A 17801-nucleotide genomic window follows, 5' to 3' on the forward strand; every position below is an offset into this window, starting at 1 on the left:
TAATTTGATCACAGTCTTTTCACAAAATCTACAGGAAATATTGCAAATTATCTTTTTTTTTAACTAATTTCCTGTCAAAATTAAATATGCAGTGTAGCTCAAAAATAATGTTGGACAGGAATATTACCAGTTATTAAGTTTGTACTGTTAATTCTACCACCTCCTCCCTCTCCTCTCCCTTTAAAAGTCAATAAAAATTATGCCCATTTCCGTTGTTGTTATTGTGGTTTGTTTTTTTGTTTGCTTGTTTTTGTTTGTTTGTTTGTTTTGAAGGGACAATAACTTCACCAATCTCTGTCTGCTCATTGGTTCATTTTTTATTTTTTTTTAATTTCTAGGCCTCCTAGCTAACTTTAAGCAAATTTAAGAGAGTAGCCAAAATCTTAAGGAGCATTATGCATCTGAAAGTTTCATACAAGCTGATGGCTGGGTGGATTGAGCAAAAAGCCAGTGGAGTTCTCTCTGAGAAGAAAAGTGCTGCAGCATGGATGTAACTTCCCTCAGATGTGCTTGACCTGCCAGCAGTGTTTTACCTGCTCACGAGCACAAACATCTCCCAGCCTCGTCCTGTTACACACAGCTCCTTGCCCACTGGCTGGCACGGAGTCATGAGAGTGAACCAAGAGTCCCTGTGGTAAGAGCACCAAGATTAGTGTACAAAAGCCCAGAAAAGTTGACATCCTCATTATTGTTCCTCATCGACTAACCTGATTTTATTGTTTGGGAGAATTTTCCCTCTGCTGTAAAAACAAATTTCTGTCCTGCAGGCTGTTCTTCCTCTCCCAGTCACTAGTGCAGACCTAACCCACTGTGACGTTGGTGTCTTTGCCATGCAGTGGCTGTTCAGCACAGTGGGACACGCAGCATCAAATGGTTGCTTTGTGTGTTGCCCAGGACACTTTCTTGTTCACGCAGACCCTGCTTTAGCACCAACTGAAAAGGTCCAAATCTACAGCCCTAAAGACGATTCAGTGAATTGCAGTGGTCAGAGCTCATTTCTCTGATTGCCTAAATACCTTCTGGGTGCTCAGGCATGCCTTACAACCAAAAAGCTCTTCTTTCAAACAGGGGATGAGATCTGGGGAGCAGCACATACTAGAGATGTCTTTGTTGCAACTGTCCTGCAAGAGAACAGAGAAACTGGTCACTGGGGACATCAACCTAGCAATTTTCACTACGTTCTACCTCAAAATAAATCTCTCCGAGATGCAGCTCAGCTGTAAAATGAAAACAAATGCACTCTGATTCAAAACTGATCAGCCTCTTCAATCAGTGACACCACAGCGTTTCCTTCTGTGGCCACGGAGCAAACCGGAAACTCCATGAAGATTACTTCTTTTTTCTTGAGGGAAAAAGTGTAAGATTAAGTAATAACCAAAAGCAGACAGTAAATAAACCAATCTTTCAGTGGAACAAAAAAGGATTTCAGAGTTCTTAGCACTGCACAGCAGCTGCTTCCAAAGGAAGAGGTGATCATCTGTAGAGAGCAGAGGCACAAGCGCCAGCACCAAAGAAAAGTCAGGCTCTATTTCAAGCAAACATGCTAAACATCAGAAAATCTAACAGGCTCCAAGGTGCTGGGAATGGATCACTCTCTCCCTAACAAGATAAGCCAACCCAAAGCATGTTGCTGAAGCTGCTGCTCTGCTGCACAGAAGCTATTTTGATTCCTAATATCAGACATACAGAAAGCAAAGACCCTTACAAATAATACAGAGATCAATACACAACAGCTTAGCCTTTATTAAGAAGATCCCAGAGGATTCCAAAATAAGCGTTCTCCAGATAAAATGCAGTCCGAGGCAGTGCTGATTATTGGATGTAAAGCAGACTTGTCTGCATTTCCAAACTGCCTCAGTTAGTGTCACGGAATCCAAGGATTAGTGACCAATTGCAACAAAATGTGACTAATGGCAAGTACCTAGCTAATAGCATAAGCACTAAAATTGTTACAAGCATGAGGTCAATAGCTTTACGATGAAATACCTTCTAAGAAATTAAAGATAGCTAGTTGACTTCATATATCTACCTTTACCCAAAGATAAGCAAAATACTATTCATACTGTCTTATGGTTTAAGTTGAAAGATGGTAGCTAATTATATATCTACTTAATCTGATGTGAAACATTTTGGTCTGTGACCTTCTGGCTAACAGTTCTTCTGGAAAACACTGCTTCTGGCAGACACTGGAAAGAACTGCCAGTCCAACCCCAAGTGTGAGCTAGGATAACTCATTCATGTTAAGGAGAGGAAGGATGGTGGTTTTAGGTGGTCCTGATGTACAAATTAGGCAACCAGACAAATAATAGCATAACCAAACATCTCCTCAAAACCTTCCTCTAGTGAATGAAACAGAGCTCGGAAGCAGAGTTTCTGTTGTGCCCAAAAGTGAACTAGAACATCAAACATGATTACTACAGCATTCCTTGATACTCTTTTTCTGCTTGCTTCAGCACTGTCTTCTTGGAAAATCTCACATTTCCAAGCAATTTTGGAAAAACAAATTGGGAAGAGGATAGATGAATTCCACAGTGAATGAAATACGAATTCCTGTCCTCTATATGCTTGTAACATCTCTGCTGTTGTGGTTACAAGGAAAAAATTCTTGGGGCTTTGGTTTGCCTGTGTTCAAATAACAACACAATTCAGCAGCTCTTGTCTACCTATGACAACACAATTAACTTCTCCTTCCAGCTTCCTGGAGATAAAGCAGAAATGCATACGAGAAGAGAAACAGCAGTAGGTCTTCATTGCTTATTCTAGAATGTAGAGCTGTAAGAATTTGCAAAAGTTTGGATGCCAGTAAGCTATAAAGAGGTTTTTTCTTTGGTTTTAGCTAAGTTTCATTTTTCTCCTTGTTACAGTCTAATTGAAGCAAACAATTGTTTGTCTTGATTAAACTAGAGTGGACTGACTTATCGTTGGTAAATATCTATCTGGTGCCCTGAATAGAGAATCATTCAATCCTGAAGAATTTATTATGATGAACCGAACTACTGATTTAAAACAAACAAACAACAACAACAACACATACCAGAAAGAATTAACGACTGGGAGCTGCTTTCCTGTTATATGTTGTTGAATTGCATTAATTGGCTGCTGTAAAGCACAATCAAAGAAATAAAAACAAAATGATGTAAATGAGACAATCTGTGGAAAAACAAAGAGAGTTTAAAATTCATAGACTATCCGTTCTGCATACTTTGGATTCAAGTGTTAAAAAGAAATAAAAAAATACTTCTGGCTACAAGTGAAATATCGCTGAGCTGCGCTCTAAATTAAAAGTTGGCAATACCTTTGGATTTGATAAAATGTATAATGATGTCATGAATATTTAGAAGTACTACTACTTTCCACGAGGGAATGAAGTCTACATGATACCATGCCCTTCAGCTCTCAGGGTATTAGACTGAAAAAATCACTAATTATAAAACTATTCATTGTGCTTAGAATAAAGATGAAATCTCTAGCTCAGATATTTGATTTTTGCTGATGTTCTGCTCTGTTACATGACTGAGAAGGCAGCAGATGTTGTAAAAGATTCAGACGAGTATCTAGCTCGGGAGAGAGCAAATACAGCTGGGTGGTTCTCTCTTCTTCCAAGAACAGGAAAAAAGCATGGAAGTGATTAAAAGGTGTAACTGGAAGGAGAGAGCAAAGAGTGGGGTAGGCTCCATCTCAAAGCAACATGGAGACATGTAGAAATTCTTCACATTATGAGGGTACAGTATTAAATGCCACTAATGGTGACCTAAAGCTTTGCAGTCATAACATGCAAATTTATTTATAGTAGCAAAGACAGGTAAAGTCTCTGTTGTCTTTCTGCTAACATAGGTATAGGGCATGACCATCAAGAGAAGCACTGCCTACAACACAAATCCCTTGAGATGACTAAGGAACAGCTGGGAAAACAAAAAACACAACTAAAAGTCTAGAGCTACACAAGAAATATCCATAGAGTAGCAGTCAGGCAAGCAATAAGCCATGACAAAGGCAGGTATGAGAAATAAAGTTATGCAGGACGAAGACAAACATCTGGTACGTATCTCAGCGGTTTCTTCTGTGGAGAAAACAGCAAAGAAATATAAATAAATAGCTCATTTGTGATATAGTTTAAAATACAAAAGGCACACAATGAAATTTCCAGATGCCAATAAATTCATGTTTTCTAGCAATTTAAACCACGAAACTCACCTGCTTTATGAAGATTTTGTTTTATATGGCTGTGTTACCCATTTTCATGGGGACTAATGGTAACACACACTTCTCCCGAAGAGCAGCCCTTAGCACGTGGTGTTTAGATGCCATAATCTCTGAATGTGAATGAAAGTGGGCAAGAGAAGGAAGATAATTCATGGGACCTTTGTTTTGCCAACAAAGAAAGCAAAATTGGCCTGTAGAGTTCAAGCTGAGAAGAAGATGAGGAAATCTGCGCAACATCATATGTCATATCCTTTCTGGGTTGCTGGAACTGAATCCTACATCAGATGGCTATCATTAAAATGGTGCATAAAACATATGAAAGGGTTTCAACAGTCATTTTTTTTTTTCTTGGAAAGGGAAGTTTGTGATTTCACTGGCAGTAATCTAGCCTTTGGGGGCTGATCCTGCAGTGGTTTAGGTGTAGAAACAGCCTTAACCATACAAGTCAGAGAGAGAGGTGATGTCTCTGAATGCAAGGGCTTATTGTGAGTGTGCAAAGGAACTGGCCTAGTTTCTTCCACTTCAAACCCTTGGGCCCAGATTCCAAATCTTGCAGGATAAGGGCCATAAAAAGTTGAGACTTTGTATTTATGCCTGTAATCCTTTTTAAAAACAACAACAAAACAAGGAAACAAACAAAAACCCAGCAGCTGGAAGAACTCCAGAGGAAATGGTGGTTTGGATTTGAGAAAATTCATGGATCCAAAAGCATGAAGTGTCTTATATTGCTGTAGGAGCAAGCAAATCATTTCCAGAGTGATGTTCTCTTTTCCTATTGTTCCCAAACTGGGATTCCCTGTTGAACCGGTACCTCTCTGGATTTTGTCAGCTGGCAGGCTTAGCGTCTTCAGAGGGATCGCCAGATGAGATGCGAGGCGTTGAACAGAGCAACTGCTTAACCTCCTGACACAAGCCTTAAGTTAAAAGGCCTCTCTGGAGGACTCTACAGCCTGTTGAACAACTGCAAGAGGTGAATTGTTTTAAAGTAGTATCACCATTTGGTCTGAGCAGTTAGGAATGTCAAATACAAATATTTTGGAAGAGCCCAGGCTGGAGAATGATGCAAAGAGACACAGCATAAGGCTGTCTGCTAGTGCCATGCCTGACAGCAATTGACTGAAGCGCATCACGCTCTCTCCTTACTTATGGGAGTTACCAAAGCAATAATTACGTATCTTCTAATTTAGGTAATTAGAGTGGCATGCATAAAAATCCTACTATTGCCAAAGTAGGAAGAACACGTGGAAGCGTTTTCATAAAAAATATAATTCAGCAGTCAGTAACTATGCAAATACTGGTTTGTTTAATTTAAATATAGATATAAAAGATCAAATAACGCGTGTTTCTATTGAATGGAATTGTTCTTGTGTTAGGATTACAGAATTCCTATCTAAAATAATTGCGTCCACATTTGAATCTGCAGTTTCTTGTTTTTTCCCCAAGAAATAGGAAACCTGAGCAGTGGCAGGAGCAGCAAAGTGAAAAGCACCTCCTGATAAGCCATCCGTTGATTTTAGTTTCTGCCTTCTGCTGTGACAGCTGGAGAAGTTTACTTTCTTGAAATTGAATACAGACTCCGGGCAGGGGACTGTCAGCACCTTCCACAACGAGAAGAGGAAAAATAGGAGAAATCAAACAGATGAAAAGTACGCTTCTTTCTGGGTTACCTTCAAAACTGTTCTGTTTTGAATGTACGCTGAGACCCTCATATAACTGATTTTGCCAAGCACGTGCTGTACTACAAACAAAATCTGATTAGCGCAGTCATCTCTGTGAAACGGTACTACTTGATAATGTTTACACCTTGTTCTCCACTTGCGAAAAGTCAATTAAATCCGTATTTTTAACTGTTTGATTTTTCTATGGCTTGTTGCAAAGCGTGGGTCCCAGATATTTTTTTTCTGCTTTGGAAAAAAATGATCACAGGTAGAAATATGGTGATGTAGAGGAACCACATCGAAAGAAATCTTGTCAGGAGTGGACAAGAAAAGGCTCCTCTGGTAATTTTCACTCCAATCTGCCTCCTCTTTGTCCTTATGGAAAGACAGAGCCACGTAAATTGTTTTCAGCAAGCCATCTATTCAGTGGTTTTAGTCCTCCTTCCTGTTGGCAAATGATCCATGAGCTCCTTTTGATTTTCATTAATTTGGTAGTTATTCAAATGTACCGAATGAATGGTTTATGCAAATGTGACTGTTGCTTTGAGTGTTTGCTCATTATTCATGCTGTGTGATTGATTGTCTAAGTCACAGGGTATTGTTTCTGCTGCGGGACTGGAGGAGCCCTACAACCACAAGAAGCCTTGAGACAGCCAAGAACCATCAGGGCTACTTTTCACACAATCAGTTATTAAGAGTGTCTAAAGCATTTCCCCTTTGTGCAAAAGAAAAAAACGGATATAAACAAAGCAAAGCCTCCTGATACACAAGAAAAGGACAAAGCAATAATTAAATGAATCTGCCAGTTTTCTCCGACACAAATTGTTGTGATCATGCAGTGCTCACCCAGGAACAGCCTTTGGAATTATCTGAATACTCATCTGCAAACAGATCAAAATAGTTTGTTGTGTACGTGATCTTCAAAGAAGATCTCATTGAATCCACAGAATGTCCTGAGCTGGTCCTTAAGACTCAGTCAGTGATTTCATGGGGCTGCCTTCAGTTGATATTTTTTTTATTTACGATTTCCATTGTAAACAACTTGTTAATATCACCCATTTTGTATGTTCTCAAATCATCTATTAATGGACTGCAAATCACTTGTTCTTACTTCTTCCACCAGATTTGACAGATATTCACCAACGATGGCAAGCACTGAGATCAGAAGCTCTCGAAAAAGAGCGGGCAAAGCAACCTTCCTTCTGGTACACTGAATAACTTTGGCCTTTAATCTTTTATCTAGTTAAATCTCGAAATGCTGTATCCACAAAATCACAGTTCCTTACTTCACCTAACAACTGAACTTTCTGATCCCAGACATTTAATCTCTTGGACCTAAACATACCAAACTGGCCTCGAAAATGGGAATCACAAATCACACGGTTTATCCAGGAAGGAAGCAAATGTCTCCCACTACACGAGTGCTATGATTATTTGTTTGCTTATTTGTTTTGTCTTATTTTGTTAGTTTTTCTTCTTTTTTTTTTTTTCTGAAAAGACTGATAAAAAACAACATCTGAATTGCAAGCATCAAAAAAATGTTGGCCTCAATGCAAAATTATTGCACAAAAGTCTTCATACCTTTACCCCCCCGAAAAGGTCAGATCTTTACCTGGTATATTCCAGCACAATTCAGTTGAGGAGACTAAAGCTATGCTGATTTATGCAAGCTAAGAATTTTGCCCCCATGTTTGTTAGAACTACTGTAGTATTATTCTTCTGTCTGATGACTTTTTCATTAGTTAACAAATACATGATTTATTTTGATGAATAGTACAACCACCTTCAATTTGCTCTTGTAATTAGAGTACATGATCAACCACTTGTTATTCAAAAGAATGATGAACTGTTAGGGTCTATTCAAGAAAAAAAAAATGCTTCTCTTGTACAGCAGCGTGTGGAGGTATTTAAAAAGCTGCAGGGATTTAGAGAAAACCATTTCAAAGTCCATATAAAATAAATACTCTGTGCACATATACTTTACAGCTCTTTTCCATTTCCCAATAAAAATAGTGACCATGTAAGAGAAGTAAAAGCACAAAAACGTTAAAGTTTAGGAGGCCGTGAAGTACACATTCACTCCACAAGTGGTCCCAACATTAATTAAAATATAGTACAGACCTGTAGGGGGAAAAAAATTAACCCTATCCCAAAGCAGGTAGAGAGAAGAAAACTAAATGAAGTTAACCAAATGATTTATTTGTTTTACTGGTACGTGGCACGTAAGCATTTCCACTGAATTCCAGTTGGTATAAAAACATGAAATCATCACACATCAGAGATAGGCTGCTCTTGTGTATTTCTACCTCGGACTGAAGCAGGAGAGATTACCTCATGAGGGAGCCTGTACCTAAGTAAATTCTGTGTAAATAAGATATCCTCAGAAGACTTATCTATGAGCCTGAACTCCTCTGTGCTTAGCTTGACTTCAGAACCATCTGAACTTCATCTGTCGCTGCCCTAACATTTTCTTGAGAGGATGAAAACTACTGTGAACTTATATTACAGTAGCACAAACAGAACTGCCTTGAAACGTGTGATAAATGTGCTTTTAGATACCAGTGCAAGAAAACCAAAGATAAACTAAGGCACACCTTCCACAAATATTTATGGGAAAGAGTAAAATGTTTAAAAGGGCAATGCAAGTAATAACAGAAAATGAATGTTTGCATTCTCATCCTGTGAATGAAAGGATGAAACACTTCAACAACTGGCTTTGGAAGCACGTGAGAAGGGGGCTCTCTCTGCCTGATGATGCTAGCAACCAGATCTGGCCAGTCCAGTGCTTTGTCTACAGTTCAGTCATGGCCTTAGTGTAAAAGCTCAGCCTTCCCTTCTCATTCTTTTAATAGAAGGAGTTGAGAAAAGCTATTGGAAAACAAATGTTCATAGAGCAAATGCATTCTGAAATGACATAGTAATGCATAACAGGGATTTTCATTGTACTGTCACGATTTGCTAAAATTCTATTGCAAGTTAATGATTTAACAAGTGTTCTTAATTTGGAAAGGAAAAAGCATAAGAAATTCTTTTATGGAGCAAAAAGATGGAAACAATTTGCAGCTTCCAAAACACTAGGTTGTGGCCAACACAGCAGTACATACCAAGCACACATAGGAAAGGCTCTTGGACATCATGTTTGGTAGAGATGCTTAAATAAACAGCAGAAGTCACGGGAAAGCACAGCTCATGAGATCAAGAGATGGTAATGGACTGAAAAAGGAGCATTGCTCTAAAAAACAGTCTGCAAAGAGTATATTCTGGGCAGAACTGCATCTAAAAGATGTTGACAAAGAGATATGCTCTATTCCATTCCCTCTGTGTTTATGTAAAACATTCTTTTCTACATTTTTTTAAACAAAGATTTTTGCATAACTTGTCCACCAACAGTCATCACAATCCCAAATTTAACTCTTCTGTAAGGGCATAACAGTCCTTGTTTACTAGACAGGCATGGTTAGTTTGTCTCAATTAACTCTTCCAAAAATAACTACTGGGACATTTTCACGTAATTTTATATAGCAAGAATGAAAGTCTGCAGACTTGATAATGAATTTGAGCTTAAACCTGAAACAGCAGAAAGCTAAAATTCTAATCTTAAATACATATTAAAGCATGTAAATAACTTGAGTGATTTAAAAACAGCTAATTTCAAATCAATAAACACAACAGGTGACTCAGCACTTCCAAGTCACCTTACAAAAGTTTAATGCTAAGCTCTGACTTTAAAAACAAATCTGTGTATCTTTCCTCAGGGAAGAGTCTCTTTGTAGTAGCTTTATATCTTTGCTACACTCACCTGTCACAACTTTGGGGGGAAAAGTCATCATCCTTATGTAGAAAGGAAATTGACACAGTGGGGTTGCTTCAAACTGGCATTCACAGCAAGCTGAAGAAGAGTAAGGAAAATTCTGCAGCCCTGATCCTAAAGATCAGTGTTGCTATCCTAATACTGGCTAGAAGTTTTTCTGTGAAACATACGACCTGCATGTTCAAATAATCTTTCCAGCTTAATTTTGAAGATTGAATAAGTCTAGGTGAGGCTTGGAGTCTTTAAACTTTGGATACCCTTTTGAAGAAAGGCAAATCTTCTTGAACTCACAGAACAGTACTGATTTTGAATTGCATTTTCCTTATAAAATTTATTAAAGAAGGGCCAATTTGAGATTATAAACACTGAGTCATTCGTAGAGCAGCATGAAATGTGTATTCATTCCCTCAGCCAAATGAAAAACCAGGCTCTGGCACAAGGCTATTTCCACAGCCTGATGTTGTCAGCTCCGAACAACACAGACCTACCTGCAGCTTTGGACAACTGAATATTGGCATAACATCTCTGTGTTCCAAAGTATAGTATTGGTCTTTTTTTTTCTTGCTCACTTTAAAGTAAAACTCATGTAAAGTCCACGTTACAGTGTTGAAAACATCATCACTACTCATGTTTTTTTTTTACACATCCATCCACTTCCTGTTTTTCCTTTGCCATCGTTTGCTTTCCTTCTCATCTTCTGCTCTTTCCTTTTTTCCACTTTGAATGTTTTTCATTTTCCTTTTCTCATTTTTCATTATAATTTCTTTATATTTGCTAATGCCTACTTTTTCCACATTTTTCCCCTCTACATTTCTGTTTGTTCACTTTTCTCCTCAGTCTTTCAGATTATTTCAGCCATCTTCCAAACTGTATTTTCTCTCTCTTTTTTTCTTTTTCTTTTTTTTTTTTTTTTTGACTCTGTTCCTTTCAACCCATTTTCTTCTGTCACCCATTCACTTGAGATTTCTTCAGAGCTGCCCTGACTTTCTCAAAATGTTCCCCTGGAAATACCTTAGAACATTCTCACAGCATTTGAGCCAAAATGATGTCCTCTCCACACAGGAAATAATGAACTTTGACTGGAGATCAAAGGCCCCAAAAGATACAGCCTCTGCCAAATCCAGTTCTATACCTTAATAATACAAGCTGCATTGTCCGTGAATAAAGAAATATAACATTAGGCAGCACCTAGGGAAACACAGTTTAAGGGCCTATCTGTTCTGATGCTTTCCACAGATTGGAATACAAAATGCTAACTGGACATCAAATTATAATTCCACAGAAAGAAAAAAAAAAAAGGATAAAACCAGCACTAGAAATACCTAAACTTAAAATTACTTCACTACATCCAGAGGGAGACCAACTATACTGTGATGATAATTTTGTGCACGCCCAAAAGCTTGGTCTGTCTCTTACAGAATTTAATAGTCCAGGAGACATAATGTATGTGCTGTGCTGCTTGTACCTTGAAGAAATCCTCTTTGGTTTCTGCTAGGAGTGCAGAACAGGGCTTGTGCATATTATTTCATAGAATCATAGAATGGGCTGGGTTGAAAAGGACCACAACAACCATTGAGTTTCAACCTTCCTGCTACATGCAGGGTCACCAACCACCTGGCGCCCAGAGCCACATCCAGCCTGGCCTTGAATGCCTCCAGGGATGATTTGCTAAATGATTAGATCCATACATGTGTTTTTAATGCAGAAGGTCTTAAAGGGTCTGAAGCTCACTCAGCACTGGTAGTTCTTACACTGCAAATATGGGACTTGGTGTTGTCAATACTTGTTTTAAAACAATAAAATAAAAAATACAGAAACTGACTTGCCTTCTCATGTGTTGCCTAAATTGGAGGTATTACAAGACTATCATCTGCACTAATCATTTGCCTGTGTAAGAGTGCTTCAGCCTAGCTCAACTTGGCATGAAAACACGATTTACAAATAAAAATGTCATTGCAGCCTGGCAATCCATATTAGGAAATTCCACGCATACACCCTCCTGACCCTGCAGCAGAGCCATATTATGGACATAGCACAATGTCCAGATATTTCCTTTCTGTTTTAAAACATGCTATACTGATTTTTCTCTTTGACCCAGTTCAGCAGAGCTTTTAAGCACTTGAACTGAGTTTCCTGAAAATCTTTCAAGAGCTGGTCATGAAATCTTACCACCAGTATCCCCATCCAATGTCTCACTTTGTTTCCTCATCTGGTTCTGCTCTTCAGTACTGTCTATCCTTTGCAGAGCAGCCTCAACTTCTCCTCTTCAGACATGCAGAATCTTCATTAGGATGGCAGTGAGTGACCAAAGCACAAGTAAAGCTCAGGCTGACTGAGTTCAGCTTCAGGAGAGTAAATATATCAGCACATCTTCAGGTTTGCCTCGATAAGATGACCTTCATGGACAAGAGAAAAAAAGCTGATTTAACCTATTAGTCATTTCTCAACATTAAGAGCAGGTCCCTCTGGAACAGAAGTTGTCACAGTCTTGGATTTTCACATTAAAATATTTAACTTGGTCATTATTCCCTTGTTGGACTGCTTATATATATATATTTTTTTACAGATATTTCTCATACGGTCTAAAGAGGACATTAGTGGAAGTTGTTTAAAGCATTTGTTAAGATTTCTCTATGCATCTCTTTTAGCTGTTAGTATGTACATGGTGACTAAAGCCTCACGGATGGATAATATGCTAAACAACACAGAGTTTTAAAGATGCTTAAGATCAGCACATGCTATTGGCAGCCAAGAGAAAATAAAATACATCGTATCTGCTGGGAAACTTGAAGTAGTCTCACACTAAGCAAAAAGAGAAGTAATCAATTCACATTTACAGTTCCAGTGTTGAGTAAATCTGCACTAGCAAACAATGATATTTTCACCCCTTTCTTCACATTGCTTCTCACTTAGGAATAGCTAGCATTTATTGATTATTATTAGAGGATGTTAAAGAAATGCAGCCACAACCTCAACAGGGAATACTTGCCTGCTATTTTCTCCAAGGGCTAGACTCTGAAAATGCTATGTGAGGGCTCATTTGCAGAATGTGTGGTTTTTCCTGTCCAAGACTATGCAGGAAGAGCCGTATGAAGACAGCAGCCTTTGAAGCATGAAGCAAGCTGGCTAGCATCTGTGATGGAGATTGCTGCACATGAGAGGTGCATGAACAAAGTCCACGGATAGGAGCTGGCCTTGGCCCCAGGCAATGTGAGGCTGGAGATACTCCCAGGGCAGAGGTCTCTGAGCTCTCCAAGGATGTGTCTCCAAAGAGAAGCTCCATAAGGATCGAGCTGCTGAAGAGGGCCCAGCACAGCCTGTGGTTTTGGCTTCCCAAAGCCCAAAACAAGCTTGCTTCTGATGAAATACACGTGCAATACAAAATGGTCCTCAGATATTTAAAACATGGAGGCAAGGTGACAACAGGAGGTCAAGTGGGAGCAGCGTTTGATTCACACTTAATCATAGAATTGCAGAATCAAAGAATCACATAAAGATCTGGGTTGGAAGGGACCTTTAAGATGATCATCGAATTCCAACCCCCTGCTATAGGCAAGGACACCTCTCACCACTAGATCAGGTTGCTCAAAGCCTCATCCAGCATGGCCTTGAACGCCTCCAGATATGGGAGCATCCACACGCTCTCTGGGCAACCTCTTCCAGTGTCTCACCACCCTCACAGTAAAGAATTTCTTTCTAATATCTAGTCTAAATCTACCCTCTTCCAGTTTAAAGCCATTTCCCTTTGTCTTGTTGCTGCATGACCTTTTTATGTCCCTCCCCAGCTTTCCTGTAGGCCCCCTTCAGGTACTGGAAGGCCCCCTGGAGCCTTCTCTTCTCCAGGCTGAACAGCCCCAGCTCTCTCAGCCCATCATCACAGGGGAGGTGCTCCAGCCCTCTGATCATCCTCACGGCCCTCCTATGGACCCACTGCAACAGCTCAATGTCCTTCTTGTGTTGGGGACCACAGAACTGGATGCATTACTCCAGGTGGGTTTTCACAAGTGCAGACGAACAGAATTACCTCCCTCAAACTGTTGGTCATGCTTCTTTTGATGCAATGCAGGACACAGTTGGCCTTCTGTGCTGCAAGCGCACATTGCTGGTTCACATTGAGTCTTCCATCAACCAACGCCCACAAATTCTTCTCCTCAGGGCTGCTCTCAAGCCATTCTCCCCCCACCCTGTATCTGTGTTTAACTTCTACCAGATTAACTAAGGCAGCTTCCTTACTAGTTTACTCGTTTTCATAATACATGCATTAGTGCAGCTCTCTAACAATGCCAAGGCTCCATTCGCTCTTTTCACTGCTGTTGTCAGTAGGATTCTGGAAGACAGAGGAAGGCAGTAGAATTACTGGTCTTAAATTCATTGGCTTTGAAAGCTGGAGAGCTAACAAATTTCTGTCCACTCATTCCCCTCTCTTTTCCTATCTGCTCAGTGGTAAATACCATCCACATGCACTGCAATTCATCCCAGCATAGCAAGACGTGCCAGCTATGTATGGCAGATGTGATGTTAATGTGTTCAGTGCACTCACTGTATCTCCACCAAGTGATGACACAGTTATCACGAAAAAAAGTGGCTTCAGCTTAGTATTAGACTTGGGCAGAGCAGCAGGCAGGTAAGCTATCTAAAAAGCATTTATATTTTTAACCTTTAAGTCACTGATTGCAATGTAGATGGCAAGAGGAGGGAGGAACTTAATTCTTGGAACATAACACAGGTGGATGTCTTAATCTGAAGTGTGAAGAAAAAAATGTGTCCCTGAATATCCCTGTGTTAGTACCTGGATCCCTGCTGTGGCTATGAACCGTACAGAAACAGCAGTGAAAATGTTGGCACCCAAAACAAGCCCACCATTAAATTTAACAGCCTACAAACAAATGTCAAACAGATGGTGAAAGCACAAGGGAACTATGAACATCAGAATAAGCAGTGGCCACAAGACACAAGAACTGTCAGGTTATCTGCTGGCATCACTACAGAGATATTTTTAAGATGTGCATAGAAGTCTTCTAGTTTTGCCCTTTTTTCTTTGTGAGAATGTGTGGCAGTGGTCATTCAAAAACATACTGAATGGGCAATGCTGTGGTACCATGAGGATGCGTTAGCCATGCACATAAACACAGAGGATGGCTGTCAGTTCACAGACGGATGTGAAATGCAGTGCTCAGTGTGTGGAAAGGCTCCTCGGTGGGACCTGCTTATTGCTTCACCAGGCAGACAAGGCTGCTTTATCCCTGCGTAAGGTACTGCTCACTAGTAGTTTAACTAAGTGCATGCCATGACCGCCCTTGCTTTGCCTGTAGCATTTCCAAACAAGGGAGGAGGGCCTGCAATTGAGAAGGTCTGAAGTACCCGTGCCCCCAGCTCAAACTCCTTTCCCACAAATGCAGGAATGGTTCTTAAGAACAAGATCCTTAAGTGAGAGGATGTAAACATCCGTTGCCTTGTCATCTGAGTGTGGGATGAAATGCTAGAGTCCTTCTAAAAATGGAAAAAAGAAAACCTGTTTGCATCTTTTGTGCCTCTAAGTCTGCGTAATTTTTACCCACTTAGTAAATAAACTATTGCCCCAGCTTTGCCTTTGTGTGGTTTAAAGGTGATTCAGCTTCTACAGAGAGGTGCTTTGTAGCACCAGTGCATTCAAGCCCTTTCCTAGGGCTCAGCCTCCTAACAGTTTTCTCAGATATAAAGCTGTTGCTATTTAGAAACAAATTTTTGCTTGGTTCATCCAAGTAGATTTGAATGTTGAGCTTGGAAAAGCAATCATCATCAGTTTTGGACAGCGTGGCACTGTCTGCTGAGAAGTAATGACCAAAAAGTTAGCTCAGTGATCTATGATGAACCAACCAGCCTGAAGCTTTCAGTGAGTTCATTAAAGCACGCAATGCAAAACCCTGCCCAGCCAGAAGAGCTGGAAACAAAACGCACAGCGCATTCAGTGCAACCAGGACAAAAAAATTCTGCTGGGACAAACTCTGCTTTGTCACATCTGGCAATGTGGACCTTCCTGTGCATGTCCTGTAGCTGCACAGCAGGAGAAGTTGGAAGAAAAAGCAGAGAAAGGAGCCTGAAGCCACAAGTTATAGAATCAGAGGCAATTTGGTGTTGCAAAAGCAGCTGAATTTGAGCACGAGAGTCAACTGCAATTGTGGGGATAGGGAAAAGCAGCTGGAAAACCCACAAGGAAACAAGACAATGAAAGAGAGAAGCTGAGTAATGGCAGAAAATTGAGCTGCTGCAGAGGCAAAGGGAGCACCCAGCATCACAGGATCTGCTTGCCCACTGCACTGTCACCTTTGAGGCTGTGCACACCTAGGAAGGCTCCTCTCCTGCAGCCCCTTGCTCATTATAGTCTAACAGAGGCAGCAGAAAACCCGCAAGATGCCCGTTTTGCTTTTCAAATATAAATGAGGAAGACAGAAGGGAGGGTGCTCATTATTCTCAGGACTCCAAACCCAGATGTTGTGCCAGATGTTCAAAGAATCACTGCTGTTAAAATTTTAACAGATTTATCTGAAAGCAACCATCTTTGCAAATATATTTTGAGAGAAGAGGGTTCAAAGAAGGGAAGATGCAAGAAGAAAATTAACACCAACACCAGAAGCAATGACTAAGTGGAAATGATTGAGATTTCTTTCAACCGAATGCTTTCTCAGCGATTCATGGATTCACAGAAATGAAACCTTTCCCAGTATGACTGATTAAACATTTCTCAGGTAGAAGCCATCAGATACAGTACAGAACTCCTGAGCAGACAAGAGAGAAAGCCATGCCACAGTACTTAGCACTATAGACACAAATTACCTAAATTCAGCCCATTCCCCCATTGTATTATTCATTGAGTATCTTCCACACTAAACTATAATGCAAAAATTTTACCTTTTCTTACAAGGACTGTGCCTGTATGAGGGCACACAGGCACATTTGAAAACTCCACCAGAGACTGCATAACCTTTTGCTCATATGACACAGGAACATTCTTGCTAAATCTAAAAAGCTCTAGAAGTGGAGGAAAACCATTTTCTACCCGTTTGTACTAATAGGCAAAAATAAAATTAATGATCGTCTCTATTAAACACTAAACACCTATTAAGCCCTTCCACTTAACTGGTCCGGAACACATTTAAATTAAAGCAAAGTAGTACAAATATAATTCAGTAACAGTAACATGAACATCCTTGTAAATCAGTGCTGATTCAGTGCCAAGTAAGAGTGCAGATATTTTACAGCTTTCACCTTTGCTTTGTTGGTGTGAAAAAAAGCCCCGGTGCATTCAACCATAGGAAGCACAGTTCCTGTTTAAATGTAAAAATTTCTATGTGTAAGTAATATATATATATATATTTTAAGATGAATTTGCTACCAATGGTTACAAAACATATTATATGTGCATTTCCCTAAGGGTGAAATATATTTTCAATCAGTACATACAAAAAAAAAAAACCCTAGTAAATGTTCGTTTTGCACGGTACCTGGGATTTCTCTGAAATGGAACTATAATTGTATGAAAGGATCCAGAGAACAGTATGTATTTTAACACACATCTCTCACTCCCTCCTAGCCCAAAAAATCTTTCAAAAAAGAAAAAAAGTAATTTTTCATGGAACTTTAGACGAGTATATTCTGAGAAAAGCAACATCCTCCAGGTCTGCTTTTTCTGTATACTTAGTATAAAAACACATCTCTGAAATTGAAGTTGCATGACTGCAAACAAGATCTATATCTCAACCATGAAAACACAATTGTGTTTAAAGGAAAAAAACCTTTATTTTAAAATTTTATATCTATCTTGTACCTTTTCTTAGGAAAACTTACAGCCTTTTTTTTTTTTTAAATCCCATTCAACAATGAAATAAGATAGAGCGTAATGATTTAAGACATTTAATCCAAGCTTAACAACCTATCTCCTATTCATAATATTGCTAATGAGTAACCTGTCAGAGAGTGGAAAAATATCTTCACAATTACAGACTTGTCTTCAACCTAATTTTCTTCTGCAGGATGTTGTAGATCTGCCCTGAAATCAAAGGCAGTACGATGTGAGAACCTGAAAGTGGGGTAAGAGAAAGTTGGAGTCAAATAAAGCCAGATCTTTTGAAGGAAGGAAATTATAACAATAG

The 17801-nt window shown here is 39.5% G+C and overlaps 1 protein-coding gene across 5 annotated transcripts in view; it reads right to left on the reverse strand.

Moving 5' to 3' along the window:
• Window positions 1–317: 317 nt before the first annotated feature.
• Window positions 318–17801, reverse strand: part of LOC116227229 (uncharacterized) — a 244817-nt gene continuing 227333 nt past the window's right edge. For 2 of the 5 annotated variants that reach the window (XR_016467646.1, XR_016467647.1), the window contains one exon: window positions 17472–17728. The gene's annotated coding sequence lies outside the window, so the exon portion shown is untranslated. Of the gene's footprint in view, window positions 630–707; window positions 1122–5682; window positions 5802–9660; window positions 9751–11841; window positions 12069–17471; window positions 17729–17801 lie in introns of those variants that run through there. The other 3 variants (XR_016467650.1, XR_016467651.1, XR_016467649.1) reach the window with 3 other exon arrangements.

This window comes from Phasianus colchicus, chromosome 6, assembly GCF_987193195.1.
Source record: "Phasianus colchicus chromosome 6, bPhaCol1.hap1.1, whole genome shotgun sequence".
Lineage (NCBI taxonomy): Eukaryota > Metazoa > Chordata > Aves > Galliformes > Phasianidae > Phasianus > Phasianus colchicus.